This window comes from Muntiacus reevesi, chromosome 2 (assembly GCF_963930625.1).
Source record: "Muntiacus reevesi chromosome 2, mMunRee1.1, whole genome shotgun sequence".
Classification (NCBI taxonomy): Eukaryota; Metazoa; Chordata; class Mammalia; order Artiodactyla; family Cervidae; genus Muntiacus; species Muntiacus reevesi.
In genome coordinates this window covers 260,005,801-260,021,738 of record NC_089250.1, presented here as the reverse complement: position 1 = coordinate 260,021,738, position 15,938 = coordinate 260,005,801, and positions in this window count along the sequence as shown.

The following is a 15,938-nucleotide window of genomic DNA, read 5'->3' as shown; positions in this document are numbered from 1 at the left end:
TTAGGTCCACTGTGAAAAATCCCAGGGAATAGCCCTGATTCGTGAAGCAGAGTCCTGTCCTGTCTCTGAACCAATCTCTGTGACCAGGGGGCATTTCTTTTGTTTTTTTTTTTAAGTTGAAGTATAGTTGATTTAACCAATTATATATAGTTGATATATATAGTTATATAGTTGATATAACCAACATCAATGTTGTGTTAATTTCTGTTGTACAGCAAAGTGATTTATACACACACACACACACACACACACACACACACACACATATAAAACTTTAAAATTTGTTTTCATTATGGTTTACCATAGGATACTGAATATATATATATAGTTCCCTGTGCTGTACAGTAGGACTTTATTTTTTGTTGTTTATCCACTCTATATATAATAGTTTGCATCTGCTAATCCCAAACTCCCAGTCCACCCATCCCTCCCATCCCCATTGGCAACCACAAGTCTATTCTCTATGTCTGAGAGTCTAAAAAAACAGGATCTTTCTTAAGGGTTAGCTGTCTGGTCAGGTCAGAGACCCCCAAGGGCTGAATGCTAAGCATACACCCTCATAGGGTACTTTCCCATGGGAATACATATAGCCATTGGCTGTAAGTTCAGTTTACATGCTGAATGTGTGAGTGCCCAAGCACGGGCCACAGTTTAAGAAAGCAGCTGGAATGAGAAACAGATTGACTTGGGTGGCTGTGATATACACAGTCTGCTGGCAGCTTGCATCAACTGTCACGGTAATGAAGTCATCATAAAGGGCTGGGGTGCCCAGTGAGGAATTCACCGGAGACACAAAGGAACCAATGATGCTGGTACAGTGTACTCCTGGTCCTGTGAGTGGGCCTCCAAGCGTACCACTGGCTTGGGGTGGACTCGGCTGTATCAATCATGGCCCCAAGGGGAAACATAATGCCAATCAGATAAGGACGGCCTGAGTAAGATAACTTCTCATAGAGAAGCTGTTTACAGAATGTGGGGGAATCACTCTAGATCTTGTGTCAGTGGAGGGGGCCCAAAAGGGGGCTCTTGCCTAACCCTTGAAAATGAACTGTCCGAGCAGACACACCTGCTGCTAACGGAAGGGTCTTTATTGGGCAGAGGCGCCCGGGTGGAGTACAGGAGGGCGAGGGAACCCAGGAGGACTGCTCTGCCACTCGAGTAGCGGTGTCGGGTTTCATGGTGAGGGGGTTAGTTTCCAGGTTGTCTCTGGCCCATCATTTTGACTCGGGGTCCTTCCTGGTTGGTGCAAGCATTGCTCAGCCAAGATGGACGCCAGCGAGGAGGATTCTGGGAGGTGTAGGGCATGTGGTGTCTCCTTTTGACTTTTCCCGAGTTCTTCCAGTTGGCGGTGGCTTGTTAGTTCCGTGTTCTTTACTAGGACCTCCCATCATAAAACTCATGCAAATGGTTACTATGGAGCTTGGCAGGAGCAGGCAGCTTCTGGTCCGCTTCCCCTAATAGTACCCCCGCCCCATGCCTGAGGGTTTCCGGGTCTCTACATTTCTTCGGCCACCTGACATGATCAGCTTTCTGATTTTTGTCTGTCTAGTAGGTGCTATAAAGAAGGCTGAGCATTAAGAATTGACGCTTTCAAATTGGGGTGCTGGAGAAGACTCTTGAGAGTCCCTTGGAGAGCAAGGAGATCAAACCAGTCAATCCTAAAGGGAGTCAATCCAGAATATTTACTGGCAGTACTAATGCTGAAGCTCCAATGCTTTGGCACCTGAGGCGAAGAGCCAACTCATTGGAAAAGACCTTGATGCTAGGAAAGATTGAGGGCAGGAGGAGAAGGGGATGACAGAGAATGAGATGTTTGGATGGCATCACCGATTCAATGGATATGAATTTGAGCAAACTCCGGGAGGTGGCGGAAGACAGGGGATCAGTTCATGGGGTCGCTAAGAGTCAGATACAACTTAGCGACTGAAGAACAGCAACTAGGTACTAAGTGATCCCTCATTGTTTTTTTCCCCCCCATTTTCATTATGAAAAATTTCAAATGTATAGAAAAATTGGAAGGAATTTGAACACTCATATCCCAGTTGTTTTTAACTTTCATTTTTCTGAGTACTAACAATTTCGAAGACATTTTCTTATGCTTGACAGGTTTTTGGGTTTTCTGACATTTAAGTGCTCACATCCTTTGCTCGCTCAGATTATTTTTGGCGGGGGAAGTGGCTATCTTGTTCATTTTTAAGGGTTCTTTGAATATTCTTATCATTAATCCTTTGTCAGTTTCAGATATGGTACTTTTCACTTACCTGTCTATTAATTTTGTTCATAATTCCTTCACTAAACAGAATTCTTAATTTTCTTTACTTATTTTGGGAATTTCCAAGCATAAATGGTAGAGAGAATAGCATGACCCCCTATTTAGCCCTTACTCAGCTCCAACAATTATCAATGCACAGTGATTCATATTTTAATTATCCTCCTTACCCTTTTTATTTTTTAAGCTAAAACACTTTCTTTCCCACAATTTCAAAAATACAGGAAAGTTGAAGTAATTGTTCAGGGAATACCCACACACCCATCAGTTGGACTCTACCATTAGTGTTTTTTAAAGAAAATATTTATCTTTATTTATTTGACTGCAGGAGGTCCTAGTTGCAGCAGGCGAACCCTTAGAGCATGTGGGATCTAATTCCCTGACCAGGGATGGAATCCAGGCCCCCTCATTAGGAACGCGGAGTCTTAGCCCTTGGACCACCAGGGACGTCTTAATAAAAAACATTTTAACCTACTGGCACTATCATTTATTTTTTCCCTTTATCCATCCTATCATCCACCCATCACATTTTTGAATACATTTCAAAGCTCCACCTTCTTCCTCTAAACTTTTTAGCAAGCATACCAGAGTTGAATTGTATCCCCTTAAAAAAGATACATTGAAGTTCTGACTCCCAGCACTTTAGAGTGTGACCTTATTTCCAAATAATAAGATGCAGATAGGGAATTCCCTGGTGGTCCAGTGGCTAGGGCTCTGAGCTCTTATTGCCAAGGGCTCGGGTTTGATCCCTGGTCAAGGAACTAAGATCCCCCAAGTCTTGTGGCATGGCAAAAAAGAAGATGCAGATGTAATTAGTTAAGGGAAAGTCATGCTAGAAGCTCCTAACCCAGTATGACTTGTGTCCTTGTAAGAAGACAGCCACGTGCAGACACAGAGCCACAGAAGAGGCCATGTGAAGACAGAGGCAAAGATTAGAATGGTGCAGTCACAAACCAAGAAACTCCTGGGATGGCCAGAAGCTTGGAAGAGGCAAGGAGAGAGCCTTTCCTAGAAGCTTTGAGAGAGCATGGTCAGGCAGACACCTTGATTTCAGACTTCTGGCCTCCAGAACCATGAGAGAATAAATTTCCGATGTTTTTAAGCCACCCAGTTTGTAGTACTTTGTTATGGCCGCCCTAGGAAGCTAATACACATACAATTACCTAGCTTCAAGATTTATTTACTTAAAAAGAAACTATTTATTTAGTTTTTATTGTTCTGGGTCTTCATATGCTATGCTTGGGCTTATCTCTAGTTGCAGGGAGTGGGGGCTACTCTTTAGTTGCAACACGCAGGCTCCTCATTGCTGTGGCTTCTCTTGTGGAGCACAGGCTCTAGGGCGCATGGGCTTCACTAGTTGTGGCTTCCGGGCTCTAGAGAATAGGCTCAATAGGTGTGGCACACGCACAGGCTTAGTTGCTCTACGACATACGTGATCTTTCTGGACTGGGGACCGAACCTGTGTCTCCTGCATTGGCAGGCAGATTCTTTACCACTGAGCTACCAGGGAAGCCCTATTTACTTTTTTAAAGGTAAAATTTGTACACAAAGAAATGCAGACTCTTAAGTGTGCTCCTTGATGGGTTTTGACAAATGCTTGTACCTGTGTAATCCCAATCTTTGATAAGAAATAGAACACACACCTTGGAAAAGACCCTGATGTTGGGAAAGATTGAAGGCAGGAGGTGAAGGGAACGACAGAGGATGAGATGGTTGGATGGCATCACCGACTCTATGGTCATGAGTTTGAGCAAGCTCCAGGAGTTGGTGATGGACAGGGAGGCTTGGCATGCTACAGTCCATGGGGTTGCAAAGAGTTGGACACGACTGAGCGACTGAACTGAACTGAGAATGCACACCCATGCAAAGAAACAGGATCTCACCATCACCCAAGAAAATTCCCTCACTCCCCTTTAGCTATGACACTTTAAAACAAACCCTAATTTTAAGCTACACAACACAATAAGCCAACCCTAGCTGGAACTTTCTATCTCAAATATTTTACCATCTATCTCAAATCAGTAATAATGTGACAAAAATCATAATCACAATGCCTGTATCATATAAAAACTGAACATTTCCTTAATATCTTATAATACACACCCTATGATCAAATATCTCAATTATCTTGGAAGTGTCTTTTTAAGTTGGTTTGTTCAAATCAGGATCTATGCAAGATCCACACATTGTGGGTTTTTTTAAACAATAAGTTTTTTTGGAGTATAGTTGTTTTCCAATGTTAGGTTAGTTTCTGCTATACGGCAAAGTGAATTGGGTGTACATATACATATATCCCCTCTTTCCTGTATTTCCTTCCCATTTAGGTCACAAAAGAGCCCCGAGTAGAGTTTCCTGTGCTATACAGTAGATTCTCATTAGTAATCTATTTTATGCATAGTAGTATATGTTGTGGTGATGGTTGAGTCGCTCAGTTGTGTCCGACTCTTGCGACCCCACGGACTGTAGCCTGCCAGGCTGCTCTGGCCATAGGATTCTTCAAGCAAGAATACTGGAGTGGGTTGCCAAGGCGGTCAACCCCAGTCTCTCAATTCATTCCACCCTCCCCACTCTTGGTATCCATATGTTTGTTCTTATACACGTTGTATTTTTTAAAATTATTTTATGGATTTCTCTGGTGGTCCAGTGGTTAAGAATATGCCTTCTAATGCAGAGGATACCAGTTCAAGCCCTGGTCTGGGAACTAAGATCCCACACGCCCTGGGGCAACAAAGCCCATGAGCTGCAACTAAGATCCAAGGCTGCCAAGTATATAAATATAAGAAAAATAAATAAAATAAACTTACTTTATTAAGTAATTTATTTTTGACTGCACCGAGTCTTCATTGCTGCAGGCGGGCTTTCTCTAGTGGCAGTGAGTGGGGGCTACTCTCTAGTTCCAGTGCTCAGACTTCTCATTGCAGTGGTTTCTCTTGTGGAGCACAGGCTCTAAGCGCTACAGCTTCAGTAGTTATGGCGCATGGGCTTAGCTGCCCTGTGGCATGTGGAATCTTCCTCGACCAGGGATCAAACCTGTGTCCCCTGCATTGGCAGGCAAATTCTTAACCACTGGACCACTAGCAAACTCCCAGGTTGTGTTTTTAATCTACAGGGATTCTTAACCTGGGGTCTTGGGACCTCCAAGGGGTCCAGAGTTCTATCACTCTTGGTGGGGAAGATTTGAAATGTCTGTTTTCACAAACCTCTAACTAAAATTTGGTATTTTTGTCAATTATGAACACTGGCAACAAATCAGTACTATTGGCAAAACCTGTGACTTTATCACCCACATAAATCACAGCTGGTTTACAGCACATAACAGTTGTTGTAGATATCTTGAAACACTGGTTTTACTCATCAGTGCTTAGAAATTACGGTAGTTACTGGATCTGCGTGCTAAGTTGCTTCAGTTGTGTCCAACTCTTTGCGACCCCATGGACTGTAGCCTGCCAGGCTGCTCTGTCCATGGGATTCTCCAGGCAGGAAAACTGGAGTGGGTTGCCATGCCCTTCCCTAGGGGATCTTCCCATCCCAGGGACCAGACCCGCGTCTCTTACGTCTGTCTCCTACATTGGCAGGTAGGTTCTTTACCTCTAGTGCCACCTGGGAAGCCCCACTGGATTTGCAGCCAGACCTTATTCTTTGAAAGAAATAAAGTGAAAGTCGCTCAGCTGTGTCCAACTCTTTGCAACCCCATGGACTATATAGTCCAGGGAATTCTCCAGGCCATAATACTGGAATGGGTAGCCTTTTCCTTCTCCAAGGGATCGTCCCAACCGAGGGAACGAACCCAGGTCTCCCGCACTATAGGCAGATTTTATTTATTTATTTTTTTTACAGGCAGATTCTTTACCAGCTGAGCCACCAGGGAAGCCCAAGAATATTGGAGTGGGTAGCCTATCCCTTCTTCAGTGAATCTTCCTGACCCAGGAATCGATCCAGGGTCTCCTGCATTGCAGGCAGATTCTTAACTGTATTAATAAAGAAGAACAAATATCACAATTATTTCTTAAACTGTATATTAATACAAAAAGTTTCCTTTGTAACTTTGTGGCTGTTATACCTTTGTAAACTTGATTCTGAAAAGGGCCTTATGGGCTTTATGAGATGTTGAGGTACCTACGGGCCCCCCTGCACGCAAAAGCTTAATGACAGTCCCTAATAGGCCCTTTTCTTTAAAGCAAATTATTTGTTGAAAAACCCTGGTCATGTGACTTTGGTGCTCTTCTCTCCCTGGAGACCTCGTCCAGTCCCTTTATGCATGCGAATTTCTCTTTAACCCAACCTCCAGACTTACCCAGCAGCCCCCCTTAGTTGCTTGACATCCAACTCAGACTCGAGGCTTCTGCTTCCAAAGCTGAGCTCCTGGGCTCTCCTAAACCTGCCCCTCTCCCTCCAGCCCCATCCCTCCAGCTGCTCAGGCCATTCCCCTCGGAGTCCTCCTTGCCGTTCCGAAGGCTCTTTCCCTCATTCTCCATAAACTGTTGCTGCTGCTGTGTTGTTTAGTCGATAAGTCATGTCCAACTCTTTACGATGCCATGGACTGCAGCCCGCCGGGCTCCTCTGTCCATGGCATTTCCCAGGCAAGAATACTGGGGTGGGTTGCCATTTCCTTTCTCCAGAGGAATTTTCCCGACCCAGGGATCGAATTGGCATCTCCTGCTGAGCAGGCAGATTCTTTACCACTGAGCCACTTGGGAATCCCAGTCCATACATTATCCATCTACAAATTCCACCCACTCTGCTGTAGTAGGCTGAATAACGGTACCCCAAAGCTACTGGTTCTAGTCCCTTATAAGGAAAAAGAGTGTGTGATGAAGTTAGGGATCCTGAGATGGGAAGATTATCCTGGATTGTCCAGGTGGGCCCTAAATAGCATCACTTGTAACTGTCCTCATAGGCAGAAGCAGAGAGAGAGAGACGCGAGCACAGAGGAGGCGGCGATGTGATGATGGAGCTTTAAGACTGGAGTGGTAAGGCCACAAACCAAGTAGCATCAGAAGACACCGGAAACTGGAAGAGGTAAGGAAAGATATTCCCTGAGAGTCTCCATGGGAGTGTGGCCCTGCCGTCCCCTTGTTTTCGGCTCAGAGATGCCAATTTTTTACTTCTGGCCTCCAGAACCATGAGAACACAAATCTCTGTTTTGGGAACTTTCCTTGTGGTACTAGTGGATAAGAAGCCGCCTGGCAATGCAGGGGACAGAGGTTCGATCCCTGGTCTGGGAAGATGAAGCCCACGTGCCCTGGAACTCACACTTCGCAACAAGAGAAGCCACCGTGACGAGAAGCCCGTGCATCGCACGGGAGATAGTCCCCACTCATCACAATGAGAGAAATGCCCATTCAGCAGTGAAGACCCAGCACAGTCAGAAATAAATAAATACATTAAATTATTATAAAAAAAATAGATTCCTGTTGTTTTAAGCTGCCAAGTTCGTGGTCATTTGTTCCAGCAGCTGCATTCTGCTGCCTCTCATCACCTTGTCACCCCCACACTGGCCCCATCCTCCCACCCAAGCCATCGAAGCCCCCTCCCAGGTCTCCCACCTCCTACCTCGGCCCCACTGTCTGTCCCACACTTGCAGCCATGGGCATCTATCTAAAACAGAAGGAGATCATGCCGAAAGCCCTCCACTGGCTTCCCCCTAGCCTCAGAATCAAACCCAAACCCCTTACCCGAGGTTTTGTGGTCCTACCTGATACGGCCTCGCCTTATTCCCCGTCTCAGGATTGTTGTGAGGGTCACATGAGGGTGCCCACTAGCACGGGGGCCAGTAAGGTGAGGGTGCGCATCTAGGGGCTTCCCTGGTGGCCCCTGGTAAAGAACACGCCTTGCAATGTAGGGGACACGGCTTCAATCCCTGGTCTGGGAACCAAGATCCCACATGCCCCAACTACTGAGCCCGTGTGCCACAATGGAACAACCAAGACCCAGCACCACCAAATAAATAAATAAATAAAAAATTTAAAAAGTGCCCATAAGGGCAGTCCAGAGGGTGCTTTGGTCAGCACACCTAAGTCCAAGTCCAGATTTCATGATTTCTTTGTGATCTCTATCCGGAGACCACATTTCTCTAGGCTGCTGAGAAATGTGTTTTACGCATGTAAAACCCTCAGCCTGGGCATGGCACTCAGGAGGTGTGTGGGCACAGGAACTGGTATTGTTAGGATCACAGACAATATTTATTGTATGCTGCTGCTGCTGCTAAGTCGCTTCAGTCGTGTTTGACTCTGTGCGACCCCATAGACGGCAGCCCACCAGGCTTCCCTGTCCCTGGGATCCTCCAGGCAAGAACACTGGAGTGGGTTGCCATTTCCTTTTCCAATGCATGAAACTGAAAAGCGAAAGTGAAGTCACTCAGTGGTGTCTGACTCTTAGCGACCCCATGGACTGCAGCCTACCAGGCTCCTCCATCCATAGGATTTTCCAAGCAAGAGTACTGGAGCGGGTTGCCATCACCTTCTCCATTATTGTGTGCTAAAATGTGCCAACACTAAGGGCTTTCTCTCTTCTTCCTGCTCAGCTGCTTTCATGTATACATTTGAGTCTTTGAGATTCCACGGACGGTAGCCCACCAGGCTCCTCTGTCCATGGGGATTCTCCAGGCAAGAACACTGGAGTGGATTGCCATGTCCTCCTTCAGAGGATCTTCCCAACCCAGAGATCGAAACCAGATCTCAGGAAGCCCACGAATTCTACAGTGGGTAGCCTATTCCTTCTCCAGGGAATCTTTCCAACCCAGGAATCAAACTGGGGTCTCCCGCATTGCAGGCAGATTCTTTACCAGCTGAGCCACCAGGGAAGGGAAGCCCGCTCAGCTGCTTAGTCGTATCCAGCTTTTTGCAACCCCATGGACTGTGGCCCACCGGGCTCCTCTGTCCATGAGATTTTTCCAGGCAAGAGTACTGGAGTGGATTGCCATTTCTTCCTCCAGGGGATCTTCCTGACCCAGGGATCAAACCCAAATCTCCTGCGTTGTAGGCAGTGTTTTTACCACTGAGCCACGGCAGAAGGCCCAGTGGAATATTACTTAGCCATAAAAAGGAATGAAATTGATTCATTTGTAGAGACGTGGATGGGCTTAGAGTCTGTCATACAGAGTGAAGTAAGTCAGAAAGAGAAAAAGAATCCTGTACATTAACACATATATGTGGAATCAAGAAAAATGGTATAGATGATCTTATTTGCAAAACAGAAATACAGACACAGATATAGAGAATGGACATATGGACACCAAGGGGGGAAAAGGAGGGTGAGATGAATTGGGAAATTGGGATTGGCCTATATTCGCTACTATATATGAAATAGATAACTAATGGGAACCTATATAGCACAGGGAACTCTACCTACATGGGAAGGAAACCCAAACGAAGAGGGGTTAAGGGTATACAGATAGCTGACTCATCTTGTTGTACAGTAGAAACTAACATATTGTAAAGCAACTATATTCCAATAAAAATTAATTTAAAAAGTCCCGTTCCTGCCATGGGTGAGTGGGGTCTTTTGATAAGGGTGTTGTCTCTTTTAGCCCTGATTGTCTGGTCTGACTCTGAGATGAAGAGTCCCGCTTTCAAAGTGTGGTCTGTATGACAGCAACACGAGACCTGTAAAAGGCTCGGGACAGGTCTTGACACACAGGAGGCGCTAAATAGAGGCCTCATGTATTGTTTTTCACTTGTTCATTGGGTGCACTGGATCTCCATTGTTGCCTGTGGACTTTCTCTGGTTGCACTGTGAGGGCCCCTCATCGTGGTGGTTTCTCTCGTTGCGGAGCACAGGCTCTAGGACCCGTGGGCTTCAGTAGGTTGTGGTTCACTAGCTTAGCTGCTCCGTGGCATGTGGAGTCTTCCTGAACCAGGGATGGAACCCGTGTCCCCGGCATTGGTGGGTGGATTCTTATCCACTTCGCCACCAGGGAAGTCCTGTATTGTGGTTATTATTATTAATTGTTATTGTTTTTTGTCCTGGTATTGTGTGACATCCTCCCCCTACCCCCCACCAGCCACACCTCCTGTATACCTCAGTATCCCCATCTAGGCAGGAGACTTCCGGGGGTCATGTCTGAACATCCCAAGGGCAGCTTAGGGGAGGGCTGTACCCTCTGAAGAATAGTGGGGAAGAGAGGGGTCAGGAAGGCTAAGCAACTGTCTCCCTCAGAGGCCCAAGCTGGGCTCCCAGGGGCCTGGGACAGAGGGACTCCTACTGATTCCTAGGTGGCGCTAGTGGTAAAGAACCTGCATGCCAGTGCAGGAGACAAGAGATGTGGATTCAATCCCTGGGTCAGGAAGACCCTCTGGAGGAGGTCATGGCAGCCCACTGCAGTATTCTTGCCTGGAGAATCACATGAACAGAGGAGCCTGGCCGACTATGGTCTATAGCGTTGCAAAGTCGGCCACGACTGAAATGGCTTATTGGGCACACACACATTGATTCCACAGGAGTTATTGCAGGGAGGGACTCAGACCTTGATGACCAGTGGGCAGGGTCTGAGGCTCAGAGTTGGGGGACCAATGTGTCCACTGGTTGGCCCCACTATCCTGCACAATGTCCCTGCTGGATCTGAGGCTTCCTGAACAGCCCACCCAGACAAAAAGTGGAGCCACAGTGCCCTCTGGTGGTCAAATCTCTGGGTTCCAGGTTGGGAGAAGTGATTAAAGAAGTGATTAAATTGCTTGTTACCAAGACTTGAGTGACGGAAAGATCAGGCATCAGGGACACAACAGGTCAGGACAAGGACTTACCTTGTGTCTAGAGAGATCAGAGGGTCAACACTTAAAAAGATTTCCCTGAAACTTCCTCCAAGAAGCCCTCCCTGACCCCTAGACTGGGTCAGGAAACTCCTCTGGGCTCCCCCAGCCCGTGTATCTCCTGACCCCTCTGCCTGGGCTTCCCCCACCCATTGTATAGTGAGGGGTCTGTTACCCCATAGGACTGCAAACTGAAGGCAGAGCCTAGGGCAGAGCCATCAAACATTTCATTGCTGGGCCTTCCCTGGTGGTCCAGTGGTTGAGAATCTGCCTGCCAATGCAGGGGACATGGGTTTGATCCCCAGTCCGGGAAGATCCCACAAGCCACGGAGCAATGAACCCTGTGTGTCACAAGTAGCGAGCCTCTGCTCTAGAGCCCATATTCCGAAACCAGAGAGTAGCCCTCACTCACCACAACTAGAGACAAACCCACATGCAGCAATGAAGATTCAGTGAAGATTCAGTGCAGCCAACACATAAATAAATAGTGCAAACACATTACTGCATGCCCACACAGAGCATGATACTGCAGAAACAAACATGATACTGTAGAAACAAACCTCTCCTTTCTTTATGCCTTGAAGCTTTAGCTCCAGACCCTCTGCTGGGAAAGTTGTCTTAATTCAACAACGCCCCCCACTGCTACCCTGGCCACCACCCTGGTCCCCTTCAGATTGTCTAAGTGTCTATGTGTGTGGGAGGGCACGGCCTGGAGCCCACGTGACTCTTTTTCTCCTTGCTGGTTGCGCTCCACAGAGCCAGACAGTGGGGAGAGACATGGAGTATAATGACTAATTGATTCATTTATTAATTCAACAATTAATTGTTGAGCACCTGCTACCTTTCAGGCCCTGTTTTAGGCACTGGGGAGAGAGCAGTGGATTAAATCACAATCTCTGCCTCCTAGAGCTGGTATTCAAAGGGGTGGAGATGGTAATAAATCAAGTAAGTAAATAGGTCTATAGCATGAGGATGGATTACTGTAAGTGTTGGGAGAAAAAGAAAGCTTTTTTTTTTTTTTAAGTATTAATCTATGTGGCTATACCAGATCTTAGTTGCAGCAGCATAGGATCAGCATTTTGTTGTTCAGTCACTAAGTCGTGTCTGACTCTTTGTGACCCCATGGACTGCAGCATGCCAGGCTTCCCTGTCCTTCACCATCTCCCTGAGTTTGCTGAAACTCATCCCATCAAGTTGGTGACGCCATCCAACCATCTCATTCTCTGTCGTCCCCTTCTCCTCCTGCCCTCAATCTTTCCCAGCATCAAGGTCTTTTCCATATGGCAAAGATTGGCATACAGGATCTAGTTCCCTGATCAGGGATCGAACCCAGACTCCCTACACTGGGAGAGTGGAGTTTTAGCCACTGGACCACCAGGGAAGTCCCAGGGGGGAAAAAAAAGCTTTTAAGAGGACATAGAGTTTCTCAGGGATGCCATTTTAGCTGAGGTTGTCTCTGAGGAAGTGGCATTAATTCAGAAACCTGAATAAAGTCAGGGTTGGAACCATGAAGATGCCTGGGGGAGGAGCATTCTAGGCAGTGAGAACAGCAAAGGTCCTGTGGCTGAAGTGGGGCCAGAATGTCCCAGGAATAAGGAGGAGGCCAGTGTGGCTGGAGCAAAGTTAGTTAGTTCAGTTTCTCAGTCGTGTCCAACTCTTTGTGAGCCCATGGGCTGCAGAACACCAGGCTTCCCTGTCCATCACCAACTCCCAGAGATTACTCAAACTCATGTCCATCGAGTCGGTGATGCCATCCAACCATCCAACCATGTCATCCCCTTCTCCTCCTGCCTTCAATCTTTCCCAGCATCAGGGTCTTTTCCAATGAGTCAGCAAAGCTAGTCAAGGAAAAGAAGAAAGGAGATGAGATCAGAAATGTAACTGGGGTGGTGGGGGGAGTGAGGAGATTTCCCTGGTGGTCCAGAGGGTTAGACTCTGTGCTCCTAATGCAAGGGGGCCGGGTTCCATCCTGGCTGGGGAACTAGATCCAGCATGCACGCCGCAACTAAGAGTTTGCATGCCACACAACGAAGATCCTGGAGCCACAACTAAGATCCACACAGCCTAAATAAATAAATAGAGGAAATGAGATGGAGGTTGGGGACCTACTTGAGTAGGGCCCTGAGGGCATAGAGAGGACTTAGAATTTTATTCCAAGTGTGAAAGAAGTCATTGGAAGTTTTGAGTCAGAAAGCATGGTGATGCCAGCTGTTTTAGGCAGTTCACTCTGGCTACCCTGGAGAGAAGAGGCAGGGATTGTCCAGGGGGGAGATGATAGGAGGAGGGAGTCCCAGGATGGAAGCTGTGAAGGGAGAAGGGTGGGTAGATTCTGGATCTATTTTGTGAATGTAGAGATAACAGGATTTGATGATGGACTTGAGGTGTGTGTGAAAAAAAGAAGAGTCAAGGATGATTGATTGCACTTGGAACAAAAATCCATTTTCTTTATAATGGCCTACAAGGCACTACATGATCTGGTTCCTTGCTCTCTCGCTAACCTTTTGTCTCCCCCCTCACTCACTCGACTCTTTTACACTAGCTTTCCACACTAATCTTTGAACTTGCCAAGCTTTTCCTGCTTCTATATATTGCATGATGGCAGCTTCTCAGATCTCAGCTCAAATGTCACCTCCTCAGAGAAGCCACTTTCTTTATAGCACTTATCACTCTGTAAAATTAACAGCTTGTTTGCTTGTTTATCATCTGTTTTTCTCCACTCACAGCTCAGCTCCTTGAGAGCAGCAATTCTGTCTGTTGTTCATGCTGTTTCCCCAGTGCCTAGAAGAGTGCCTGGCACTTAATAAACGAACAAAGGCATTGATTAACCCCTGTGCTTGCTTGTTTATAGACTGGCTTACAAAAGAAGAGACACCAGAGAAGTAGGCAAAGACAATACAAGACAGACCCTGGGGTCATCCACATACCCAGGAGAGACCCAGAAATCAGCGACAACCCATTCCCGCGCGCCCGTGGTTCTTGGAGGTTGGAGAGCCGAAGCTGGGAAGGGAGCACTCCAGGGAGGGAAAAGGATGCTCTGGGGCGAGCCCAGCCCCGCCCTGTATCCTCAGTAGCCAATGGGCACACGGTCCTCCCGACGCCCCCTGGGACGTGTAGTCCGGACAGGGGCGCCCTCGGGCGCCGCCGCGCGCCCCTAGACTCCACGTCCCGTCGTGCGCCGGGAGGTGCGGGGATTGGCCGAGCCCCGCCCCCGGCCCGCCCCGCTCCGCTCGCGCTGCAGCCCCAAGAATGAATGAAATCGTAGCGCGCTGGGCGGCAGAGCGGGCGGCGCAGGCCGGGCTGGGCCCGCGCGCGGCGGCAGCGGCGCCCCGGGCCGGAGGTGGCCCAGCTGAGCGGGCCATGGCCACCGCCATTCAGAACCCGCTCAAGTCGTGAGTGTCCCCGCCGTCCACGTCCCTCCATCCCGCCCCCTACCCGAACCCTGCCCCCGCCCTCGCTGGGGAGGGGGACGCAGTGGGCGGATGGTAGTTGAATGGGGCCCCCAGTCTGTCCCCCTGTCCCCCCCGGGGGGGGGGGGCGCCACCCCCTGTCTCCCCCCTGGGGCTGGGGGCAGGAGCCACTCCAGGGTCGCGGGGGCGCCTCTTCTTTGTCGCTGTCAGTGAAGGAATGTGGCGCGGGCTGGGGGTGGCGGAGGCCGTTTCCCCACCCAGAGTGGGGGTAGGGGCTTTCTCCTCCTCCTCCGAGTCTCTGAGGGCGCCGGGTCTGCCCCTGTCTGGGGCTGGGAGTACGAATGCCTAAGTCCGGACCCTAGTCTCCCAGGTTTCTACCTCCTCAAAAGCATCTTTCTCTCTTTCCTCTCTCTTTCTCCGGGGACCACTGTCTGCGCGGCCGCAGGGTGGGAGCTGAGACGTCGGGGGTTCCCGATTCAATCCCTGCTGTCTCCCCACCTTTTTTTTTCTTCCCGGGTCTTCAGGACCTAAAGCCCCGACACTCCGGTCAGTTTAGACCGTGGACTCCCTGCCTCTCCCTGCCCGTACACATGTAATGATAGCATCTCCTATCTCCTTGGGGAGCGGATGCCTCGGGAGAGGGTGCTGGGAGCGCCCTCAGTCTCCGGGGATTCCCTCCGTTTCTCCCTGCCCGCGTGCCTCCTCCGAGCTTCGCTTCCTCCAGGGCCCCGCGGCTGGCATCCTGGACACCTGGGTTCAAGCCTAAGCTCTCTCCCAGCCCTCTCCTCTCCTGGCCAGCCCTCGCTCTCTCCATTTCTTCCCTTTCTTTCCGTCTCTCTCGCTCCTTCCTCGGGATCCCGAACTCCTGGGTCCCAGTGCTCCCCGCCCCCTTCCCCAGGCGGTGACAGCGGGCTGGGAGTGACAGGCGCGCGGCCGCTCCGGCCCTCCCTCCCCGGCTGGCGCGCGCGGCCCTCCCCTCCCCCGCTCCCCGGCCTGGCGGGGAGGAGGCGGAGGGCGAACGCCCGCGGCGCCGCACAAAGGGGCCGGGGCGACCTCCCCCACCCTCCCCACAGCCCCTCGCCTCCGCCACCTTGACCTTGAGCTACGGGTGCTGGGGGTTGGGGTGGGGGAGGGGCTTGGGGCGCCCCCCGCCCCCCGCCCGGGGCGCCCCCCGCCCCCCGCCCTTCGGAAAAGCTGTGCCTGGGGTGGCCGGACCTAAGGCCCCCAGTAGCTTCAGGTTTCTGATGGTGGGGGCAGGTGGGCCAGGAGCGGCCGGGCCTTGCAAGCTCGCGCCTACACGTGTGGCTTTGCGGAGAGCCAAGTCGGCTTGGAGGGTGTGTGTGGGGCTGGGGTAGGCGTGAGACGGTGTGTAACGGTGACACTTCTGCCTCCCTCTCACTCTAATTCTTCAACACAGACGTGTTACCCCTATCAGGGACACCCTCAAACTGGCTGGCACAGGGCTCCCGTGCAGGTTGGTGGATCATAGGTATCCAGACCTCCTCACTCTGACCT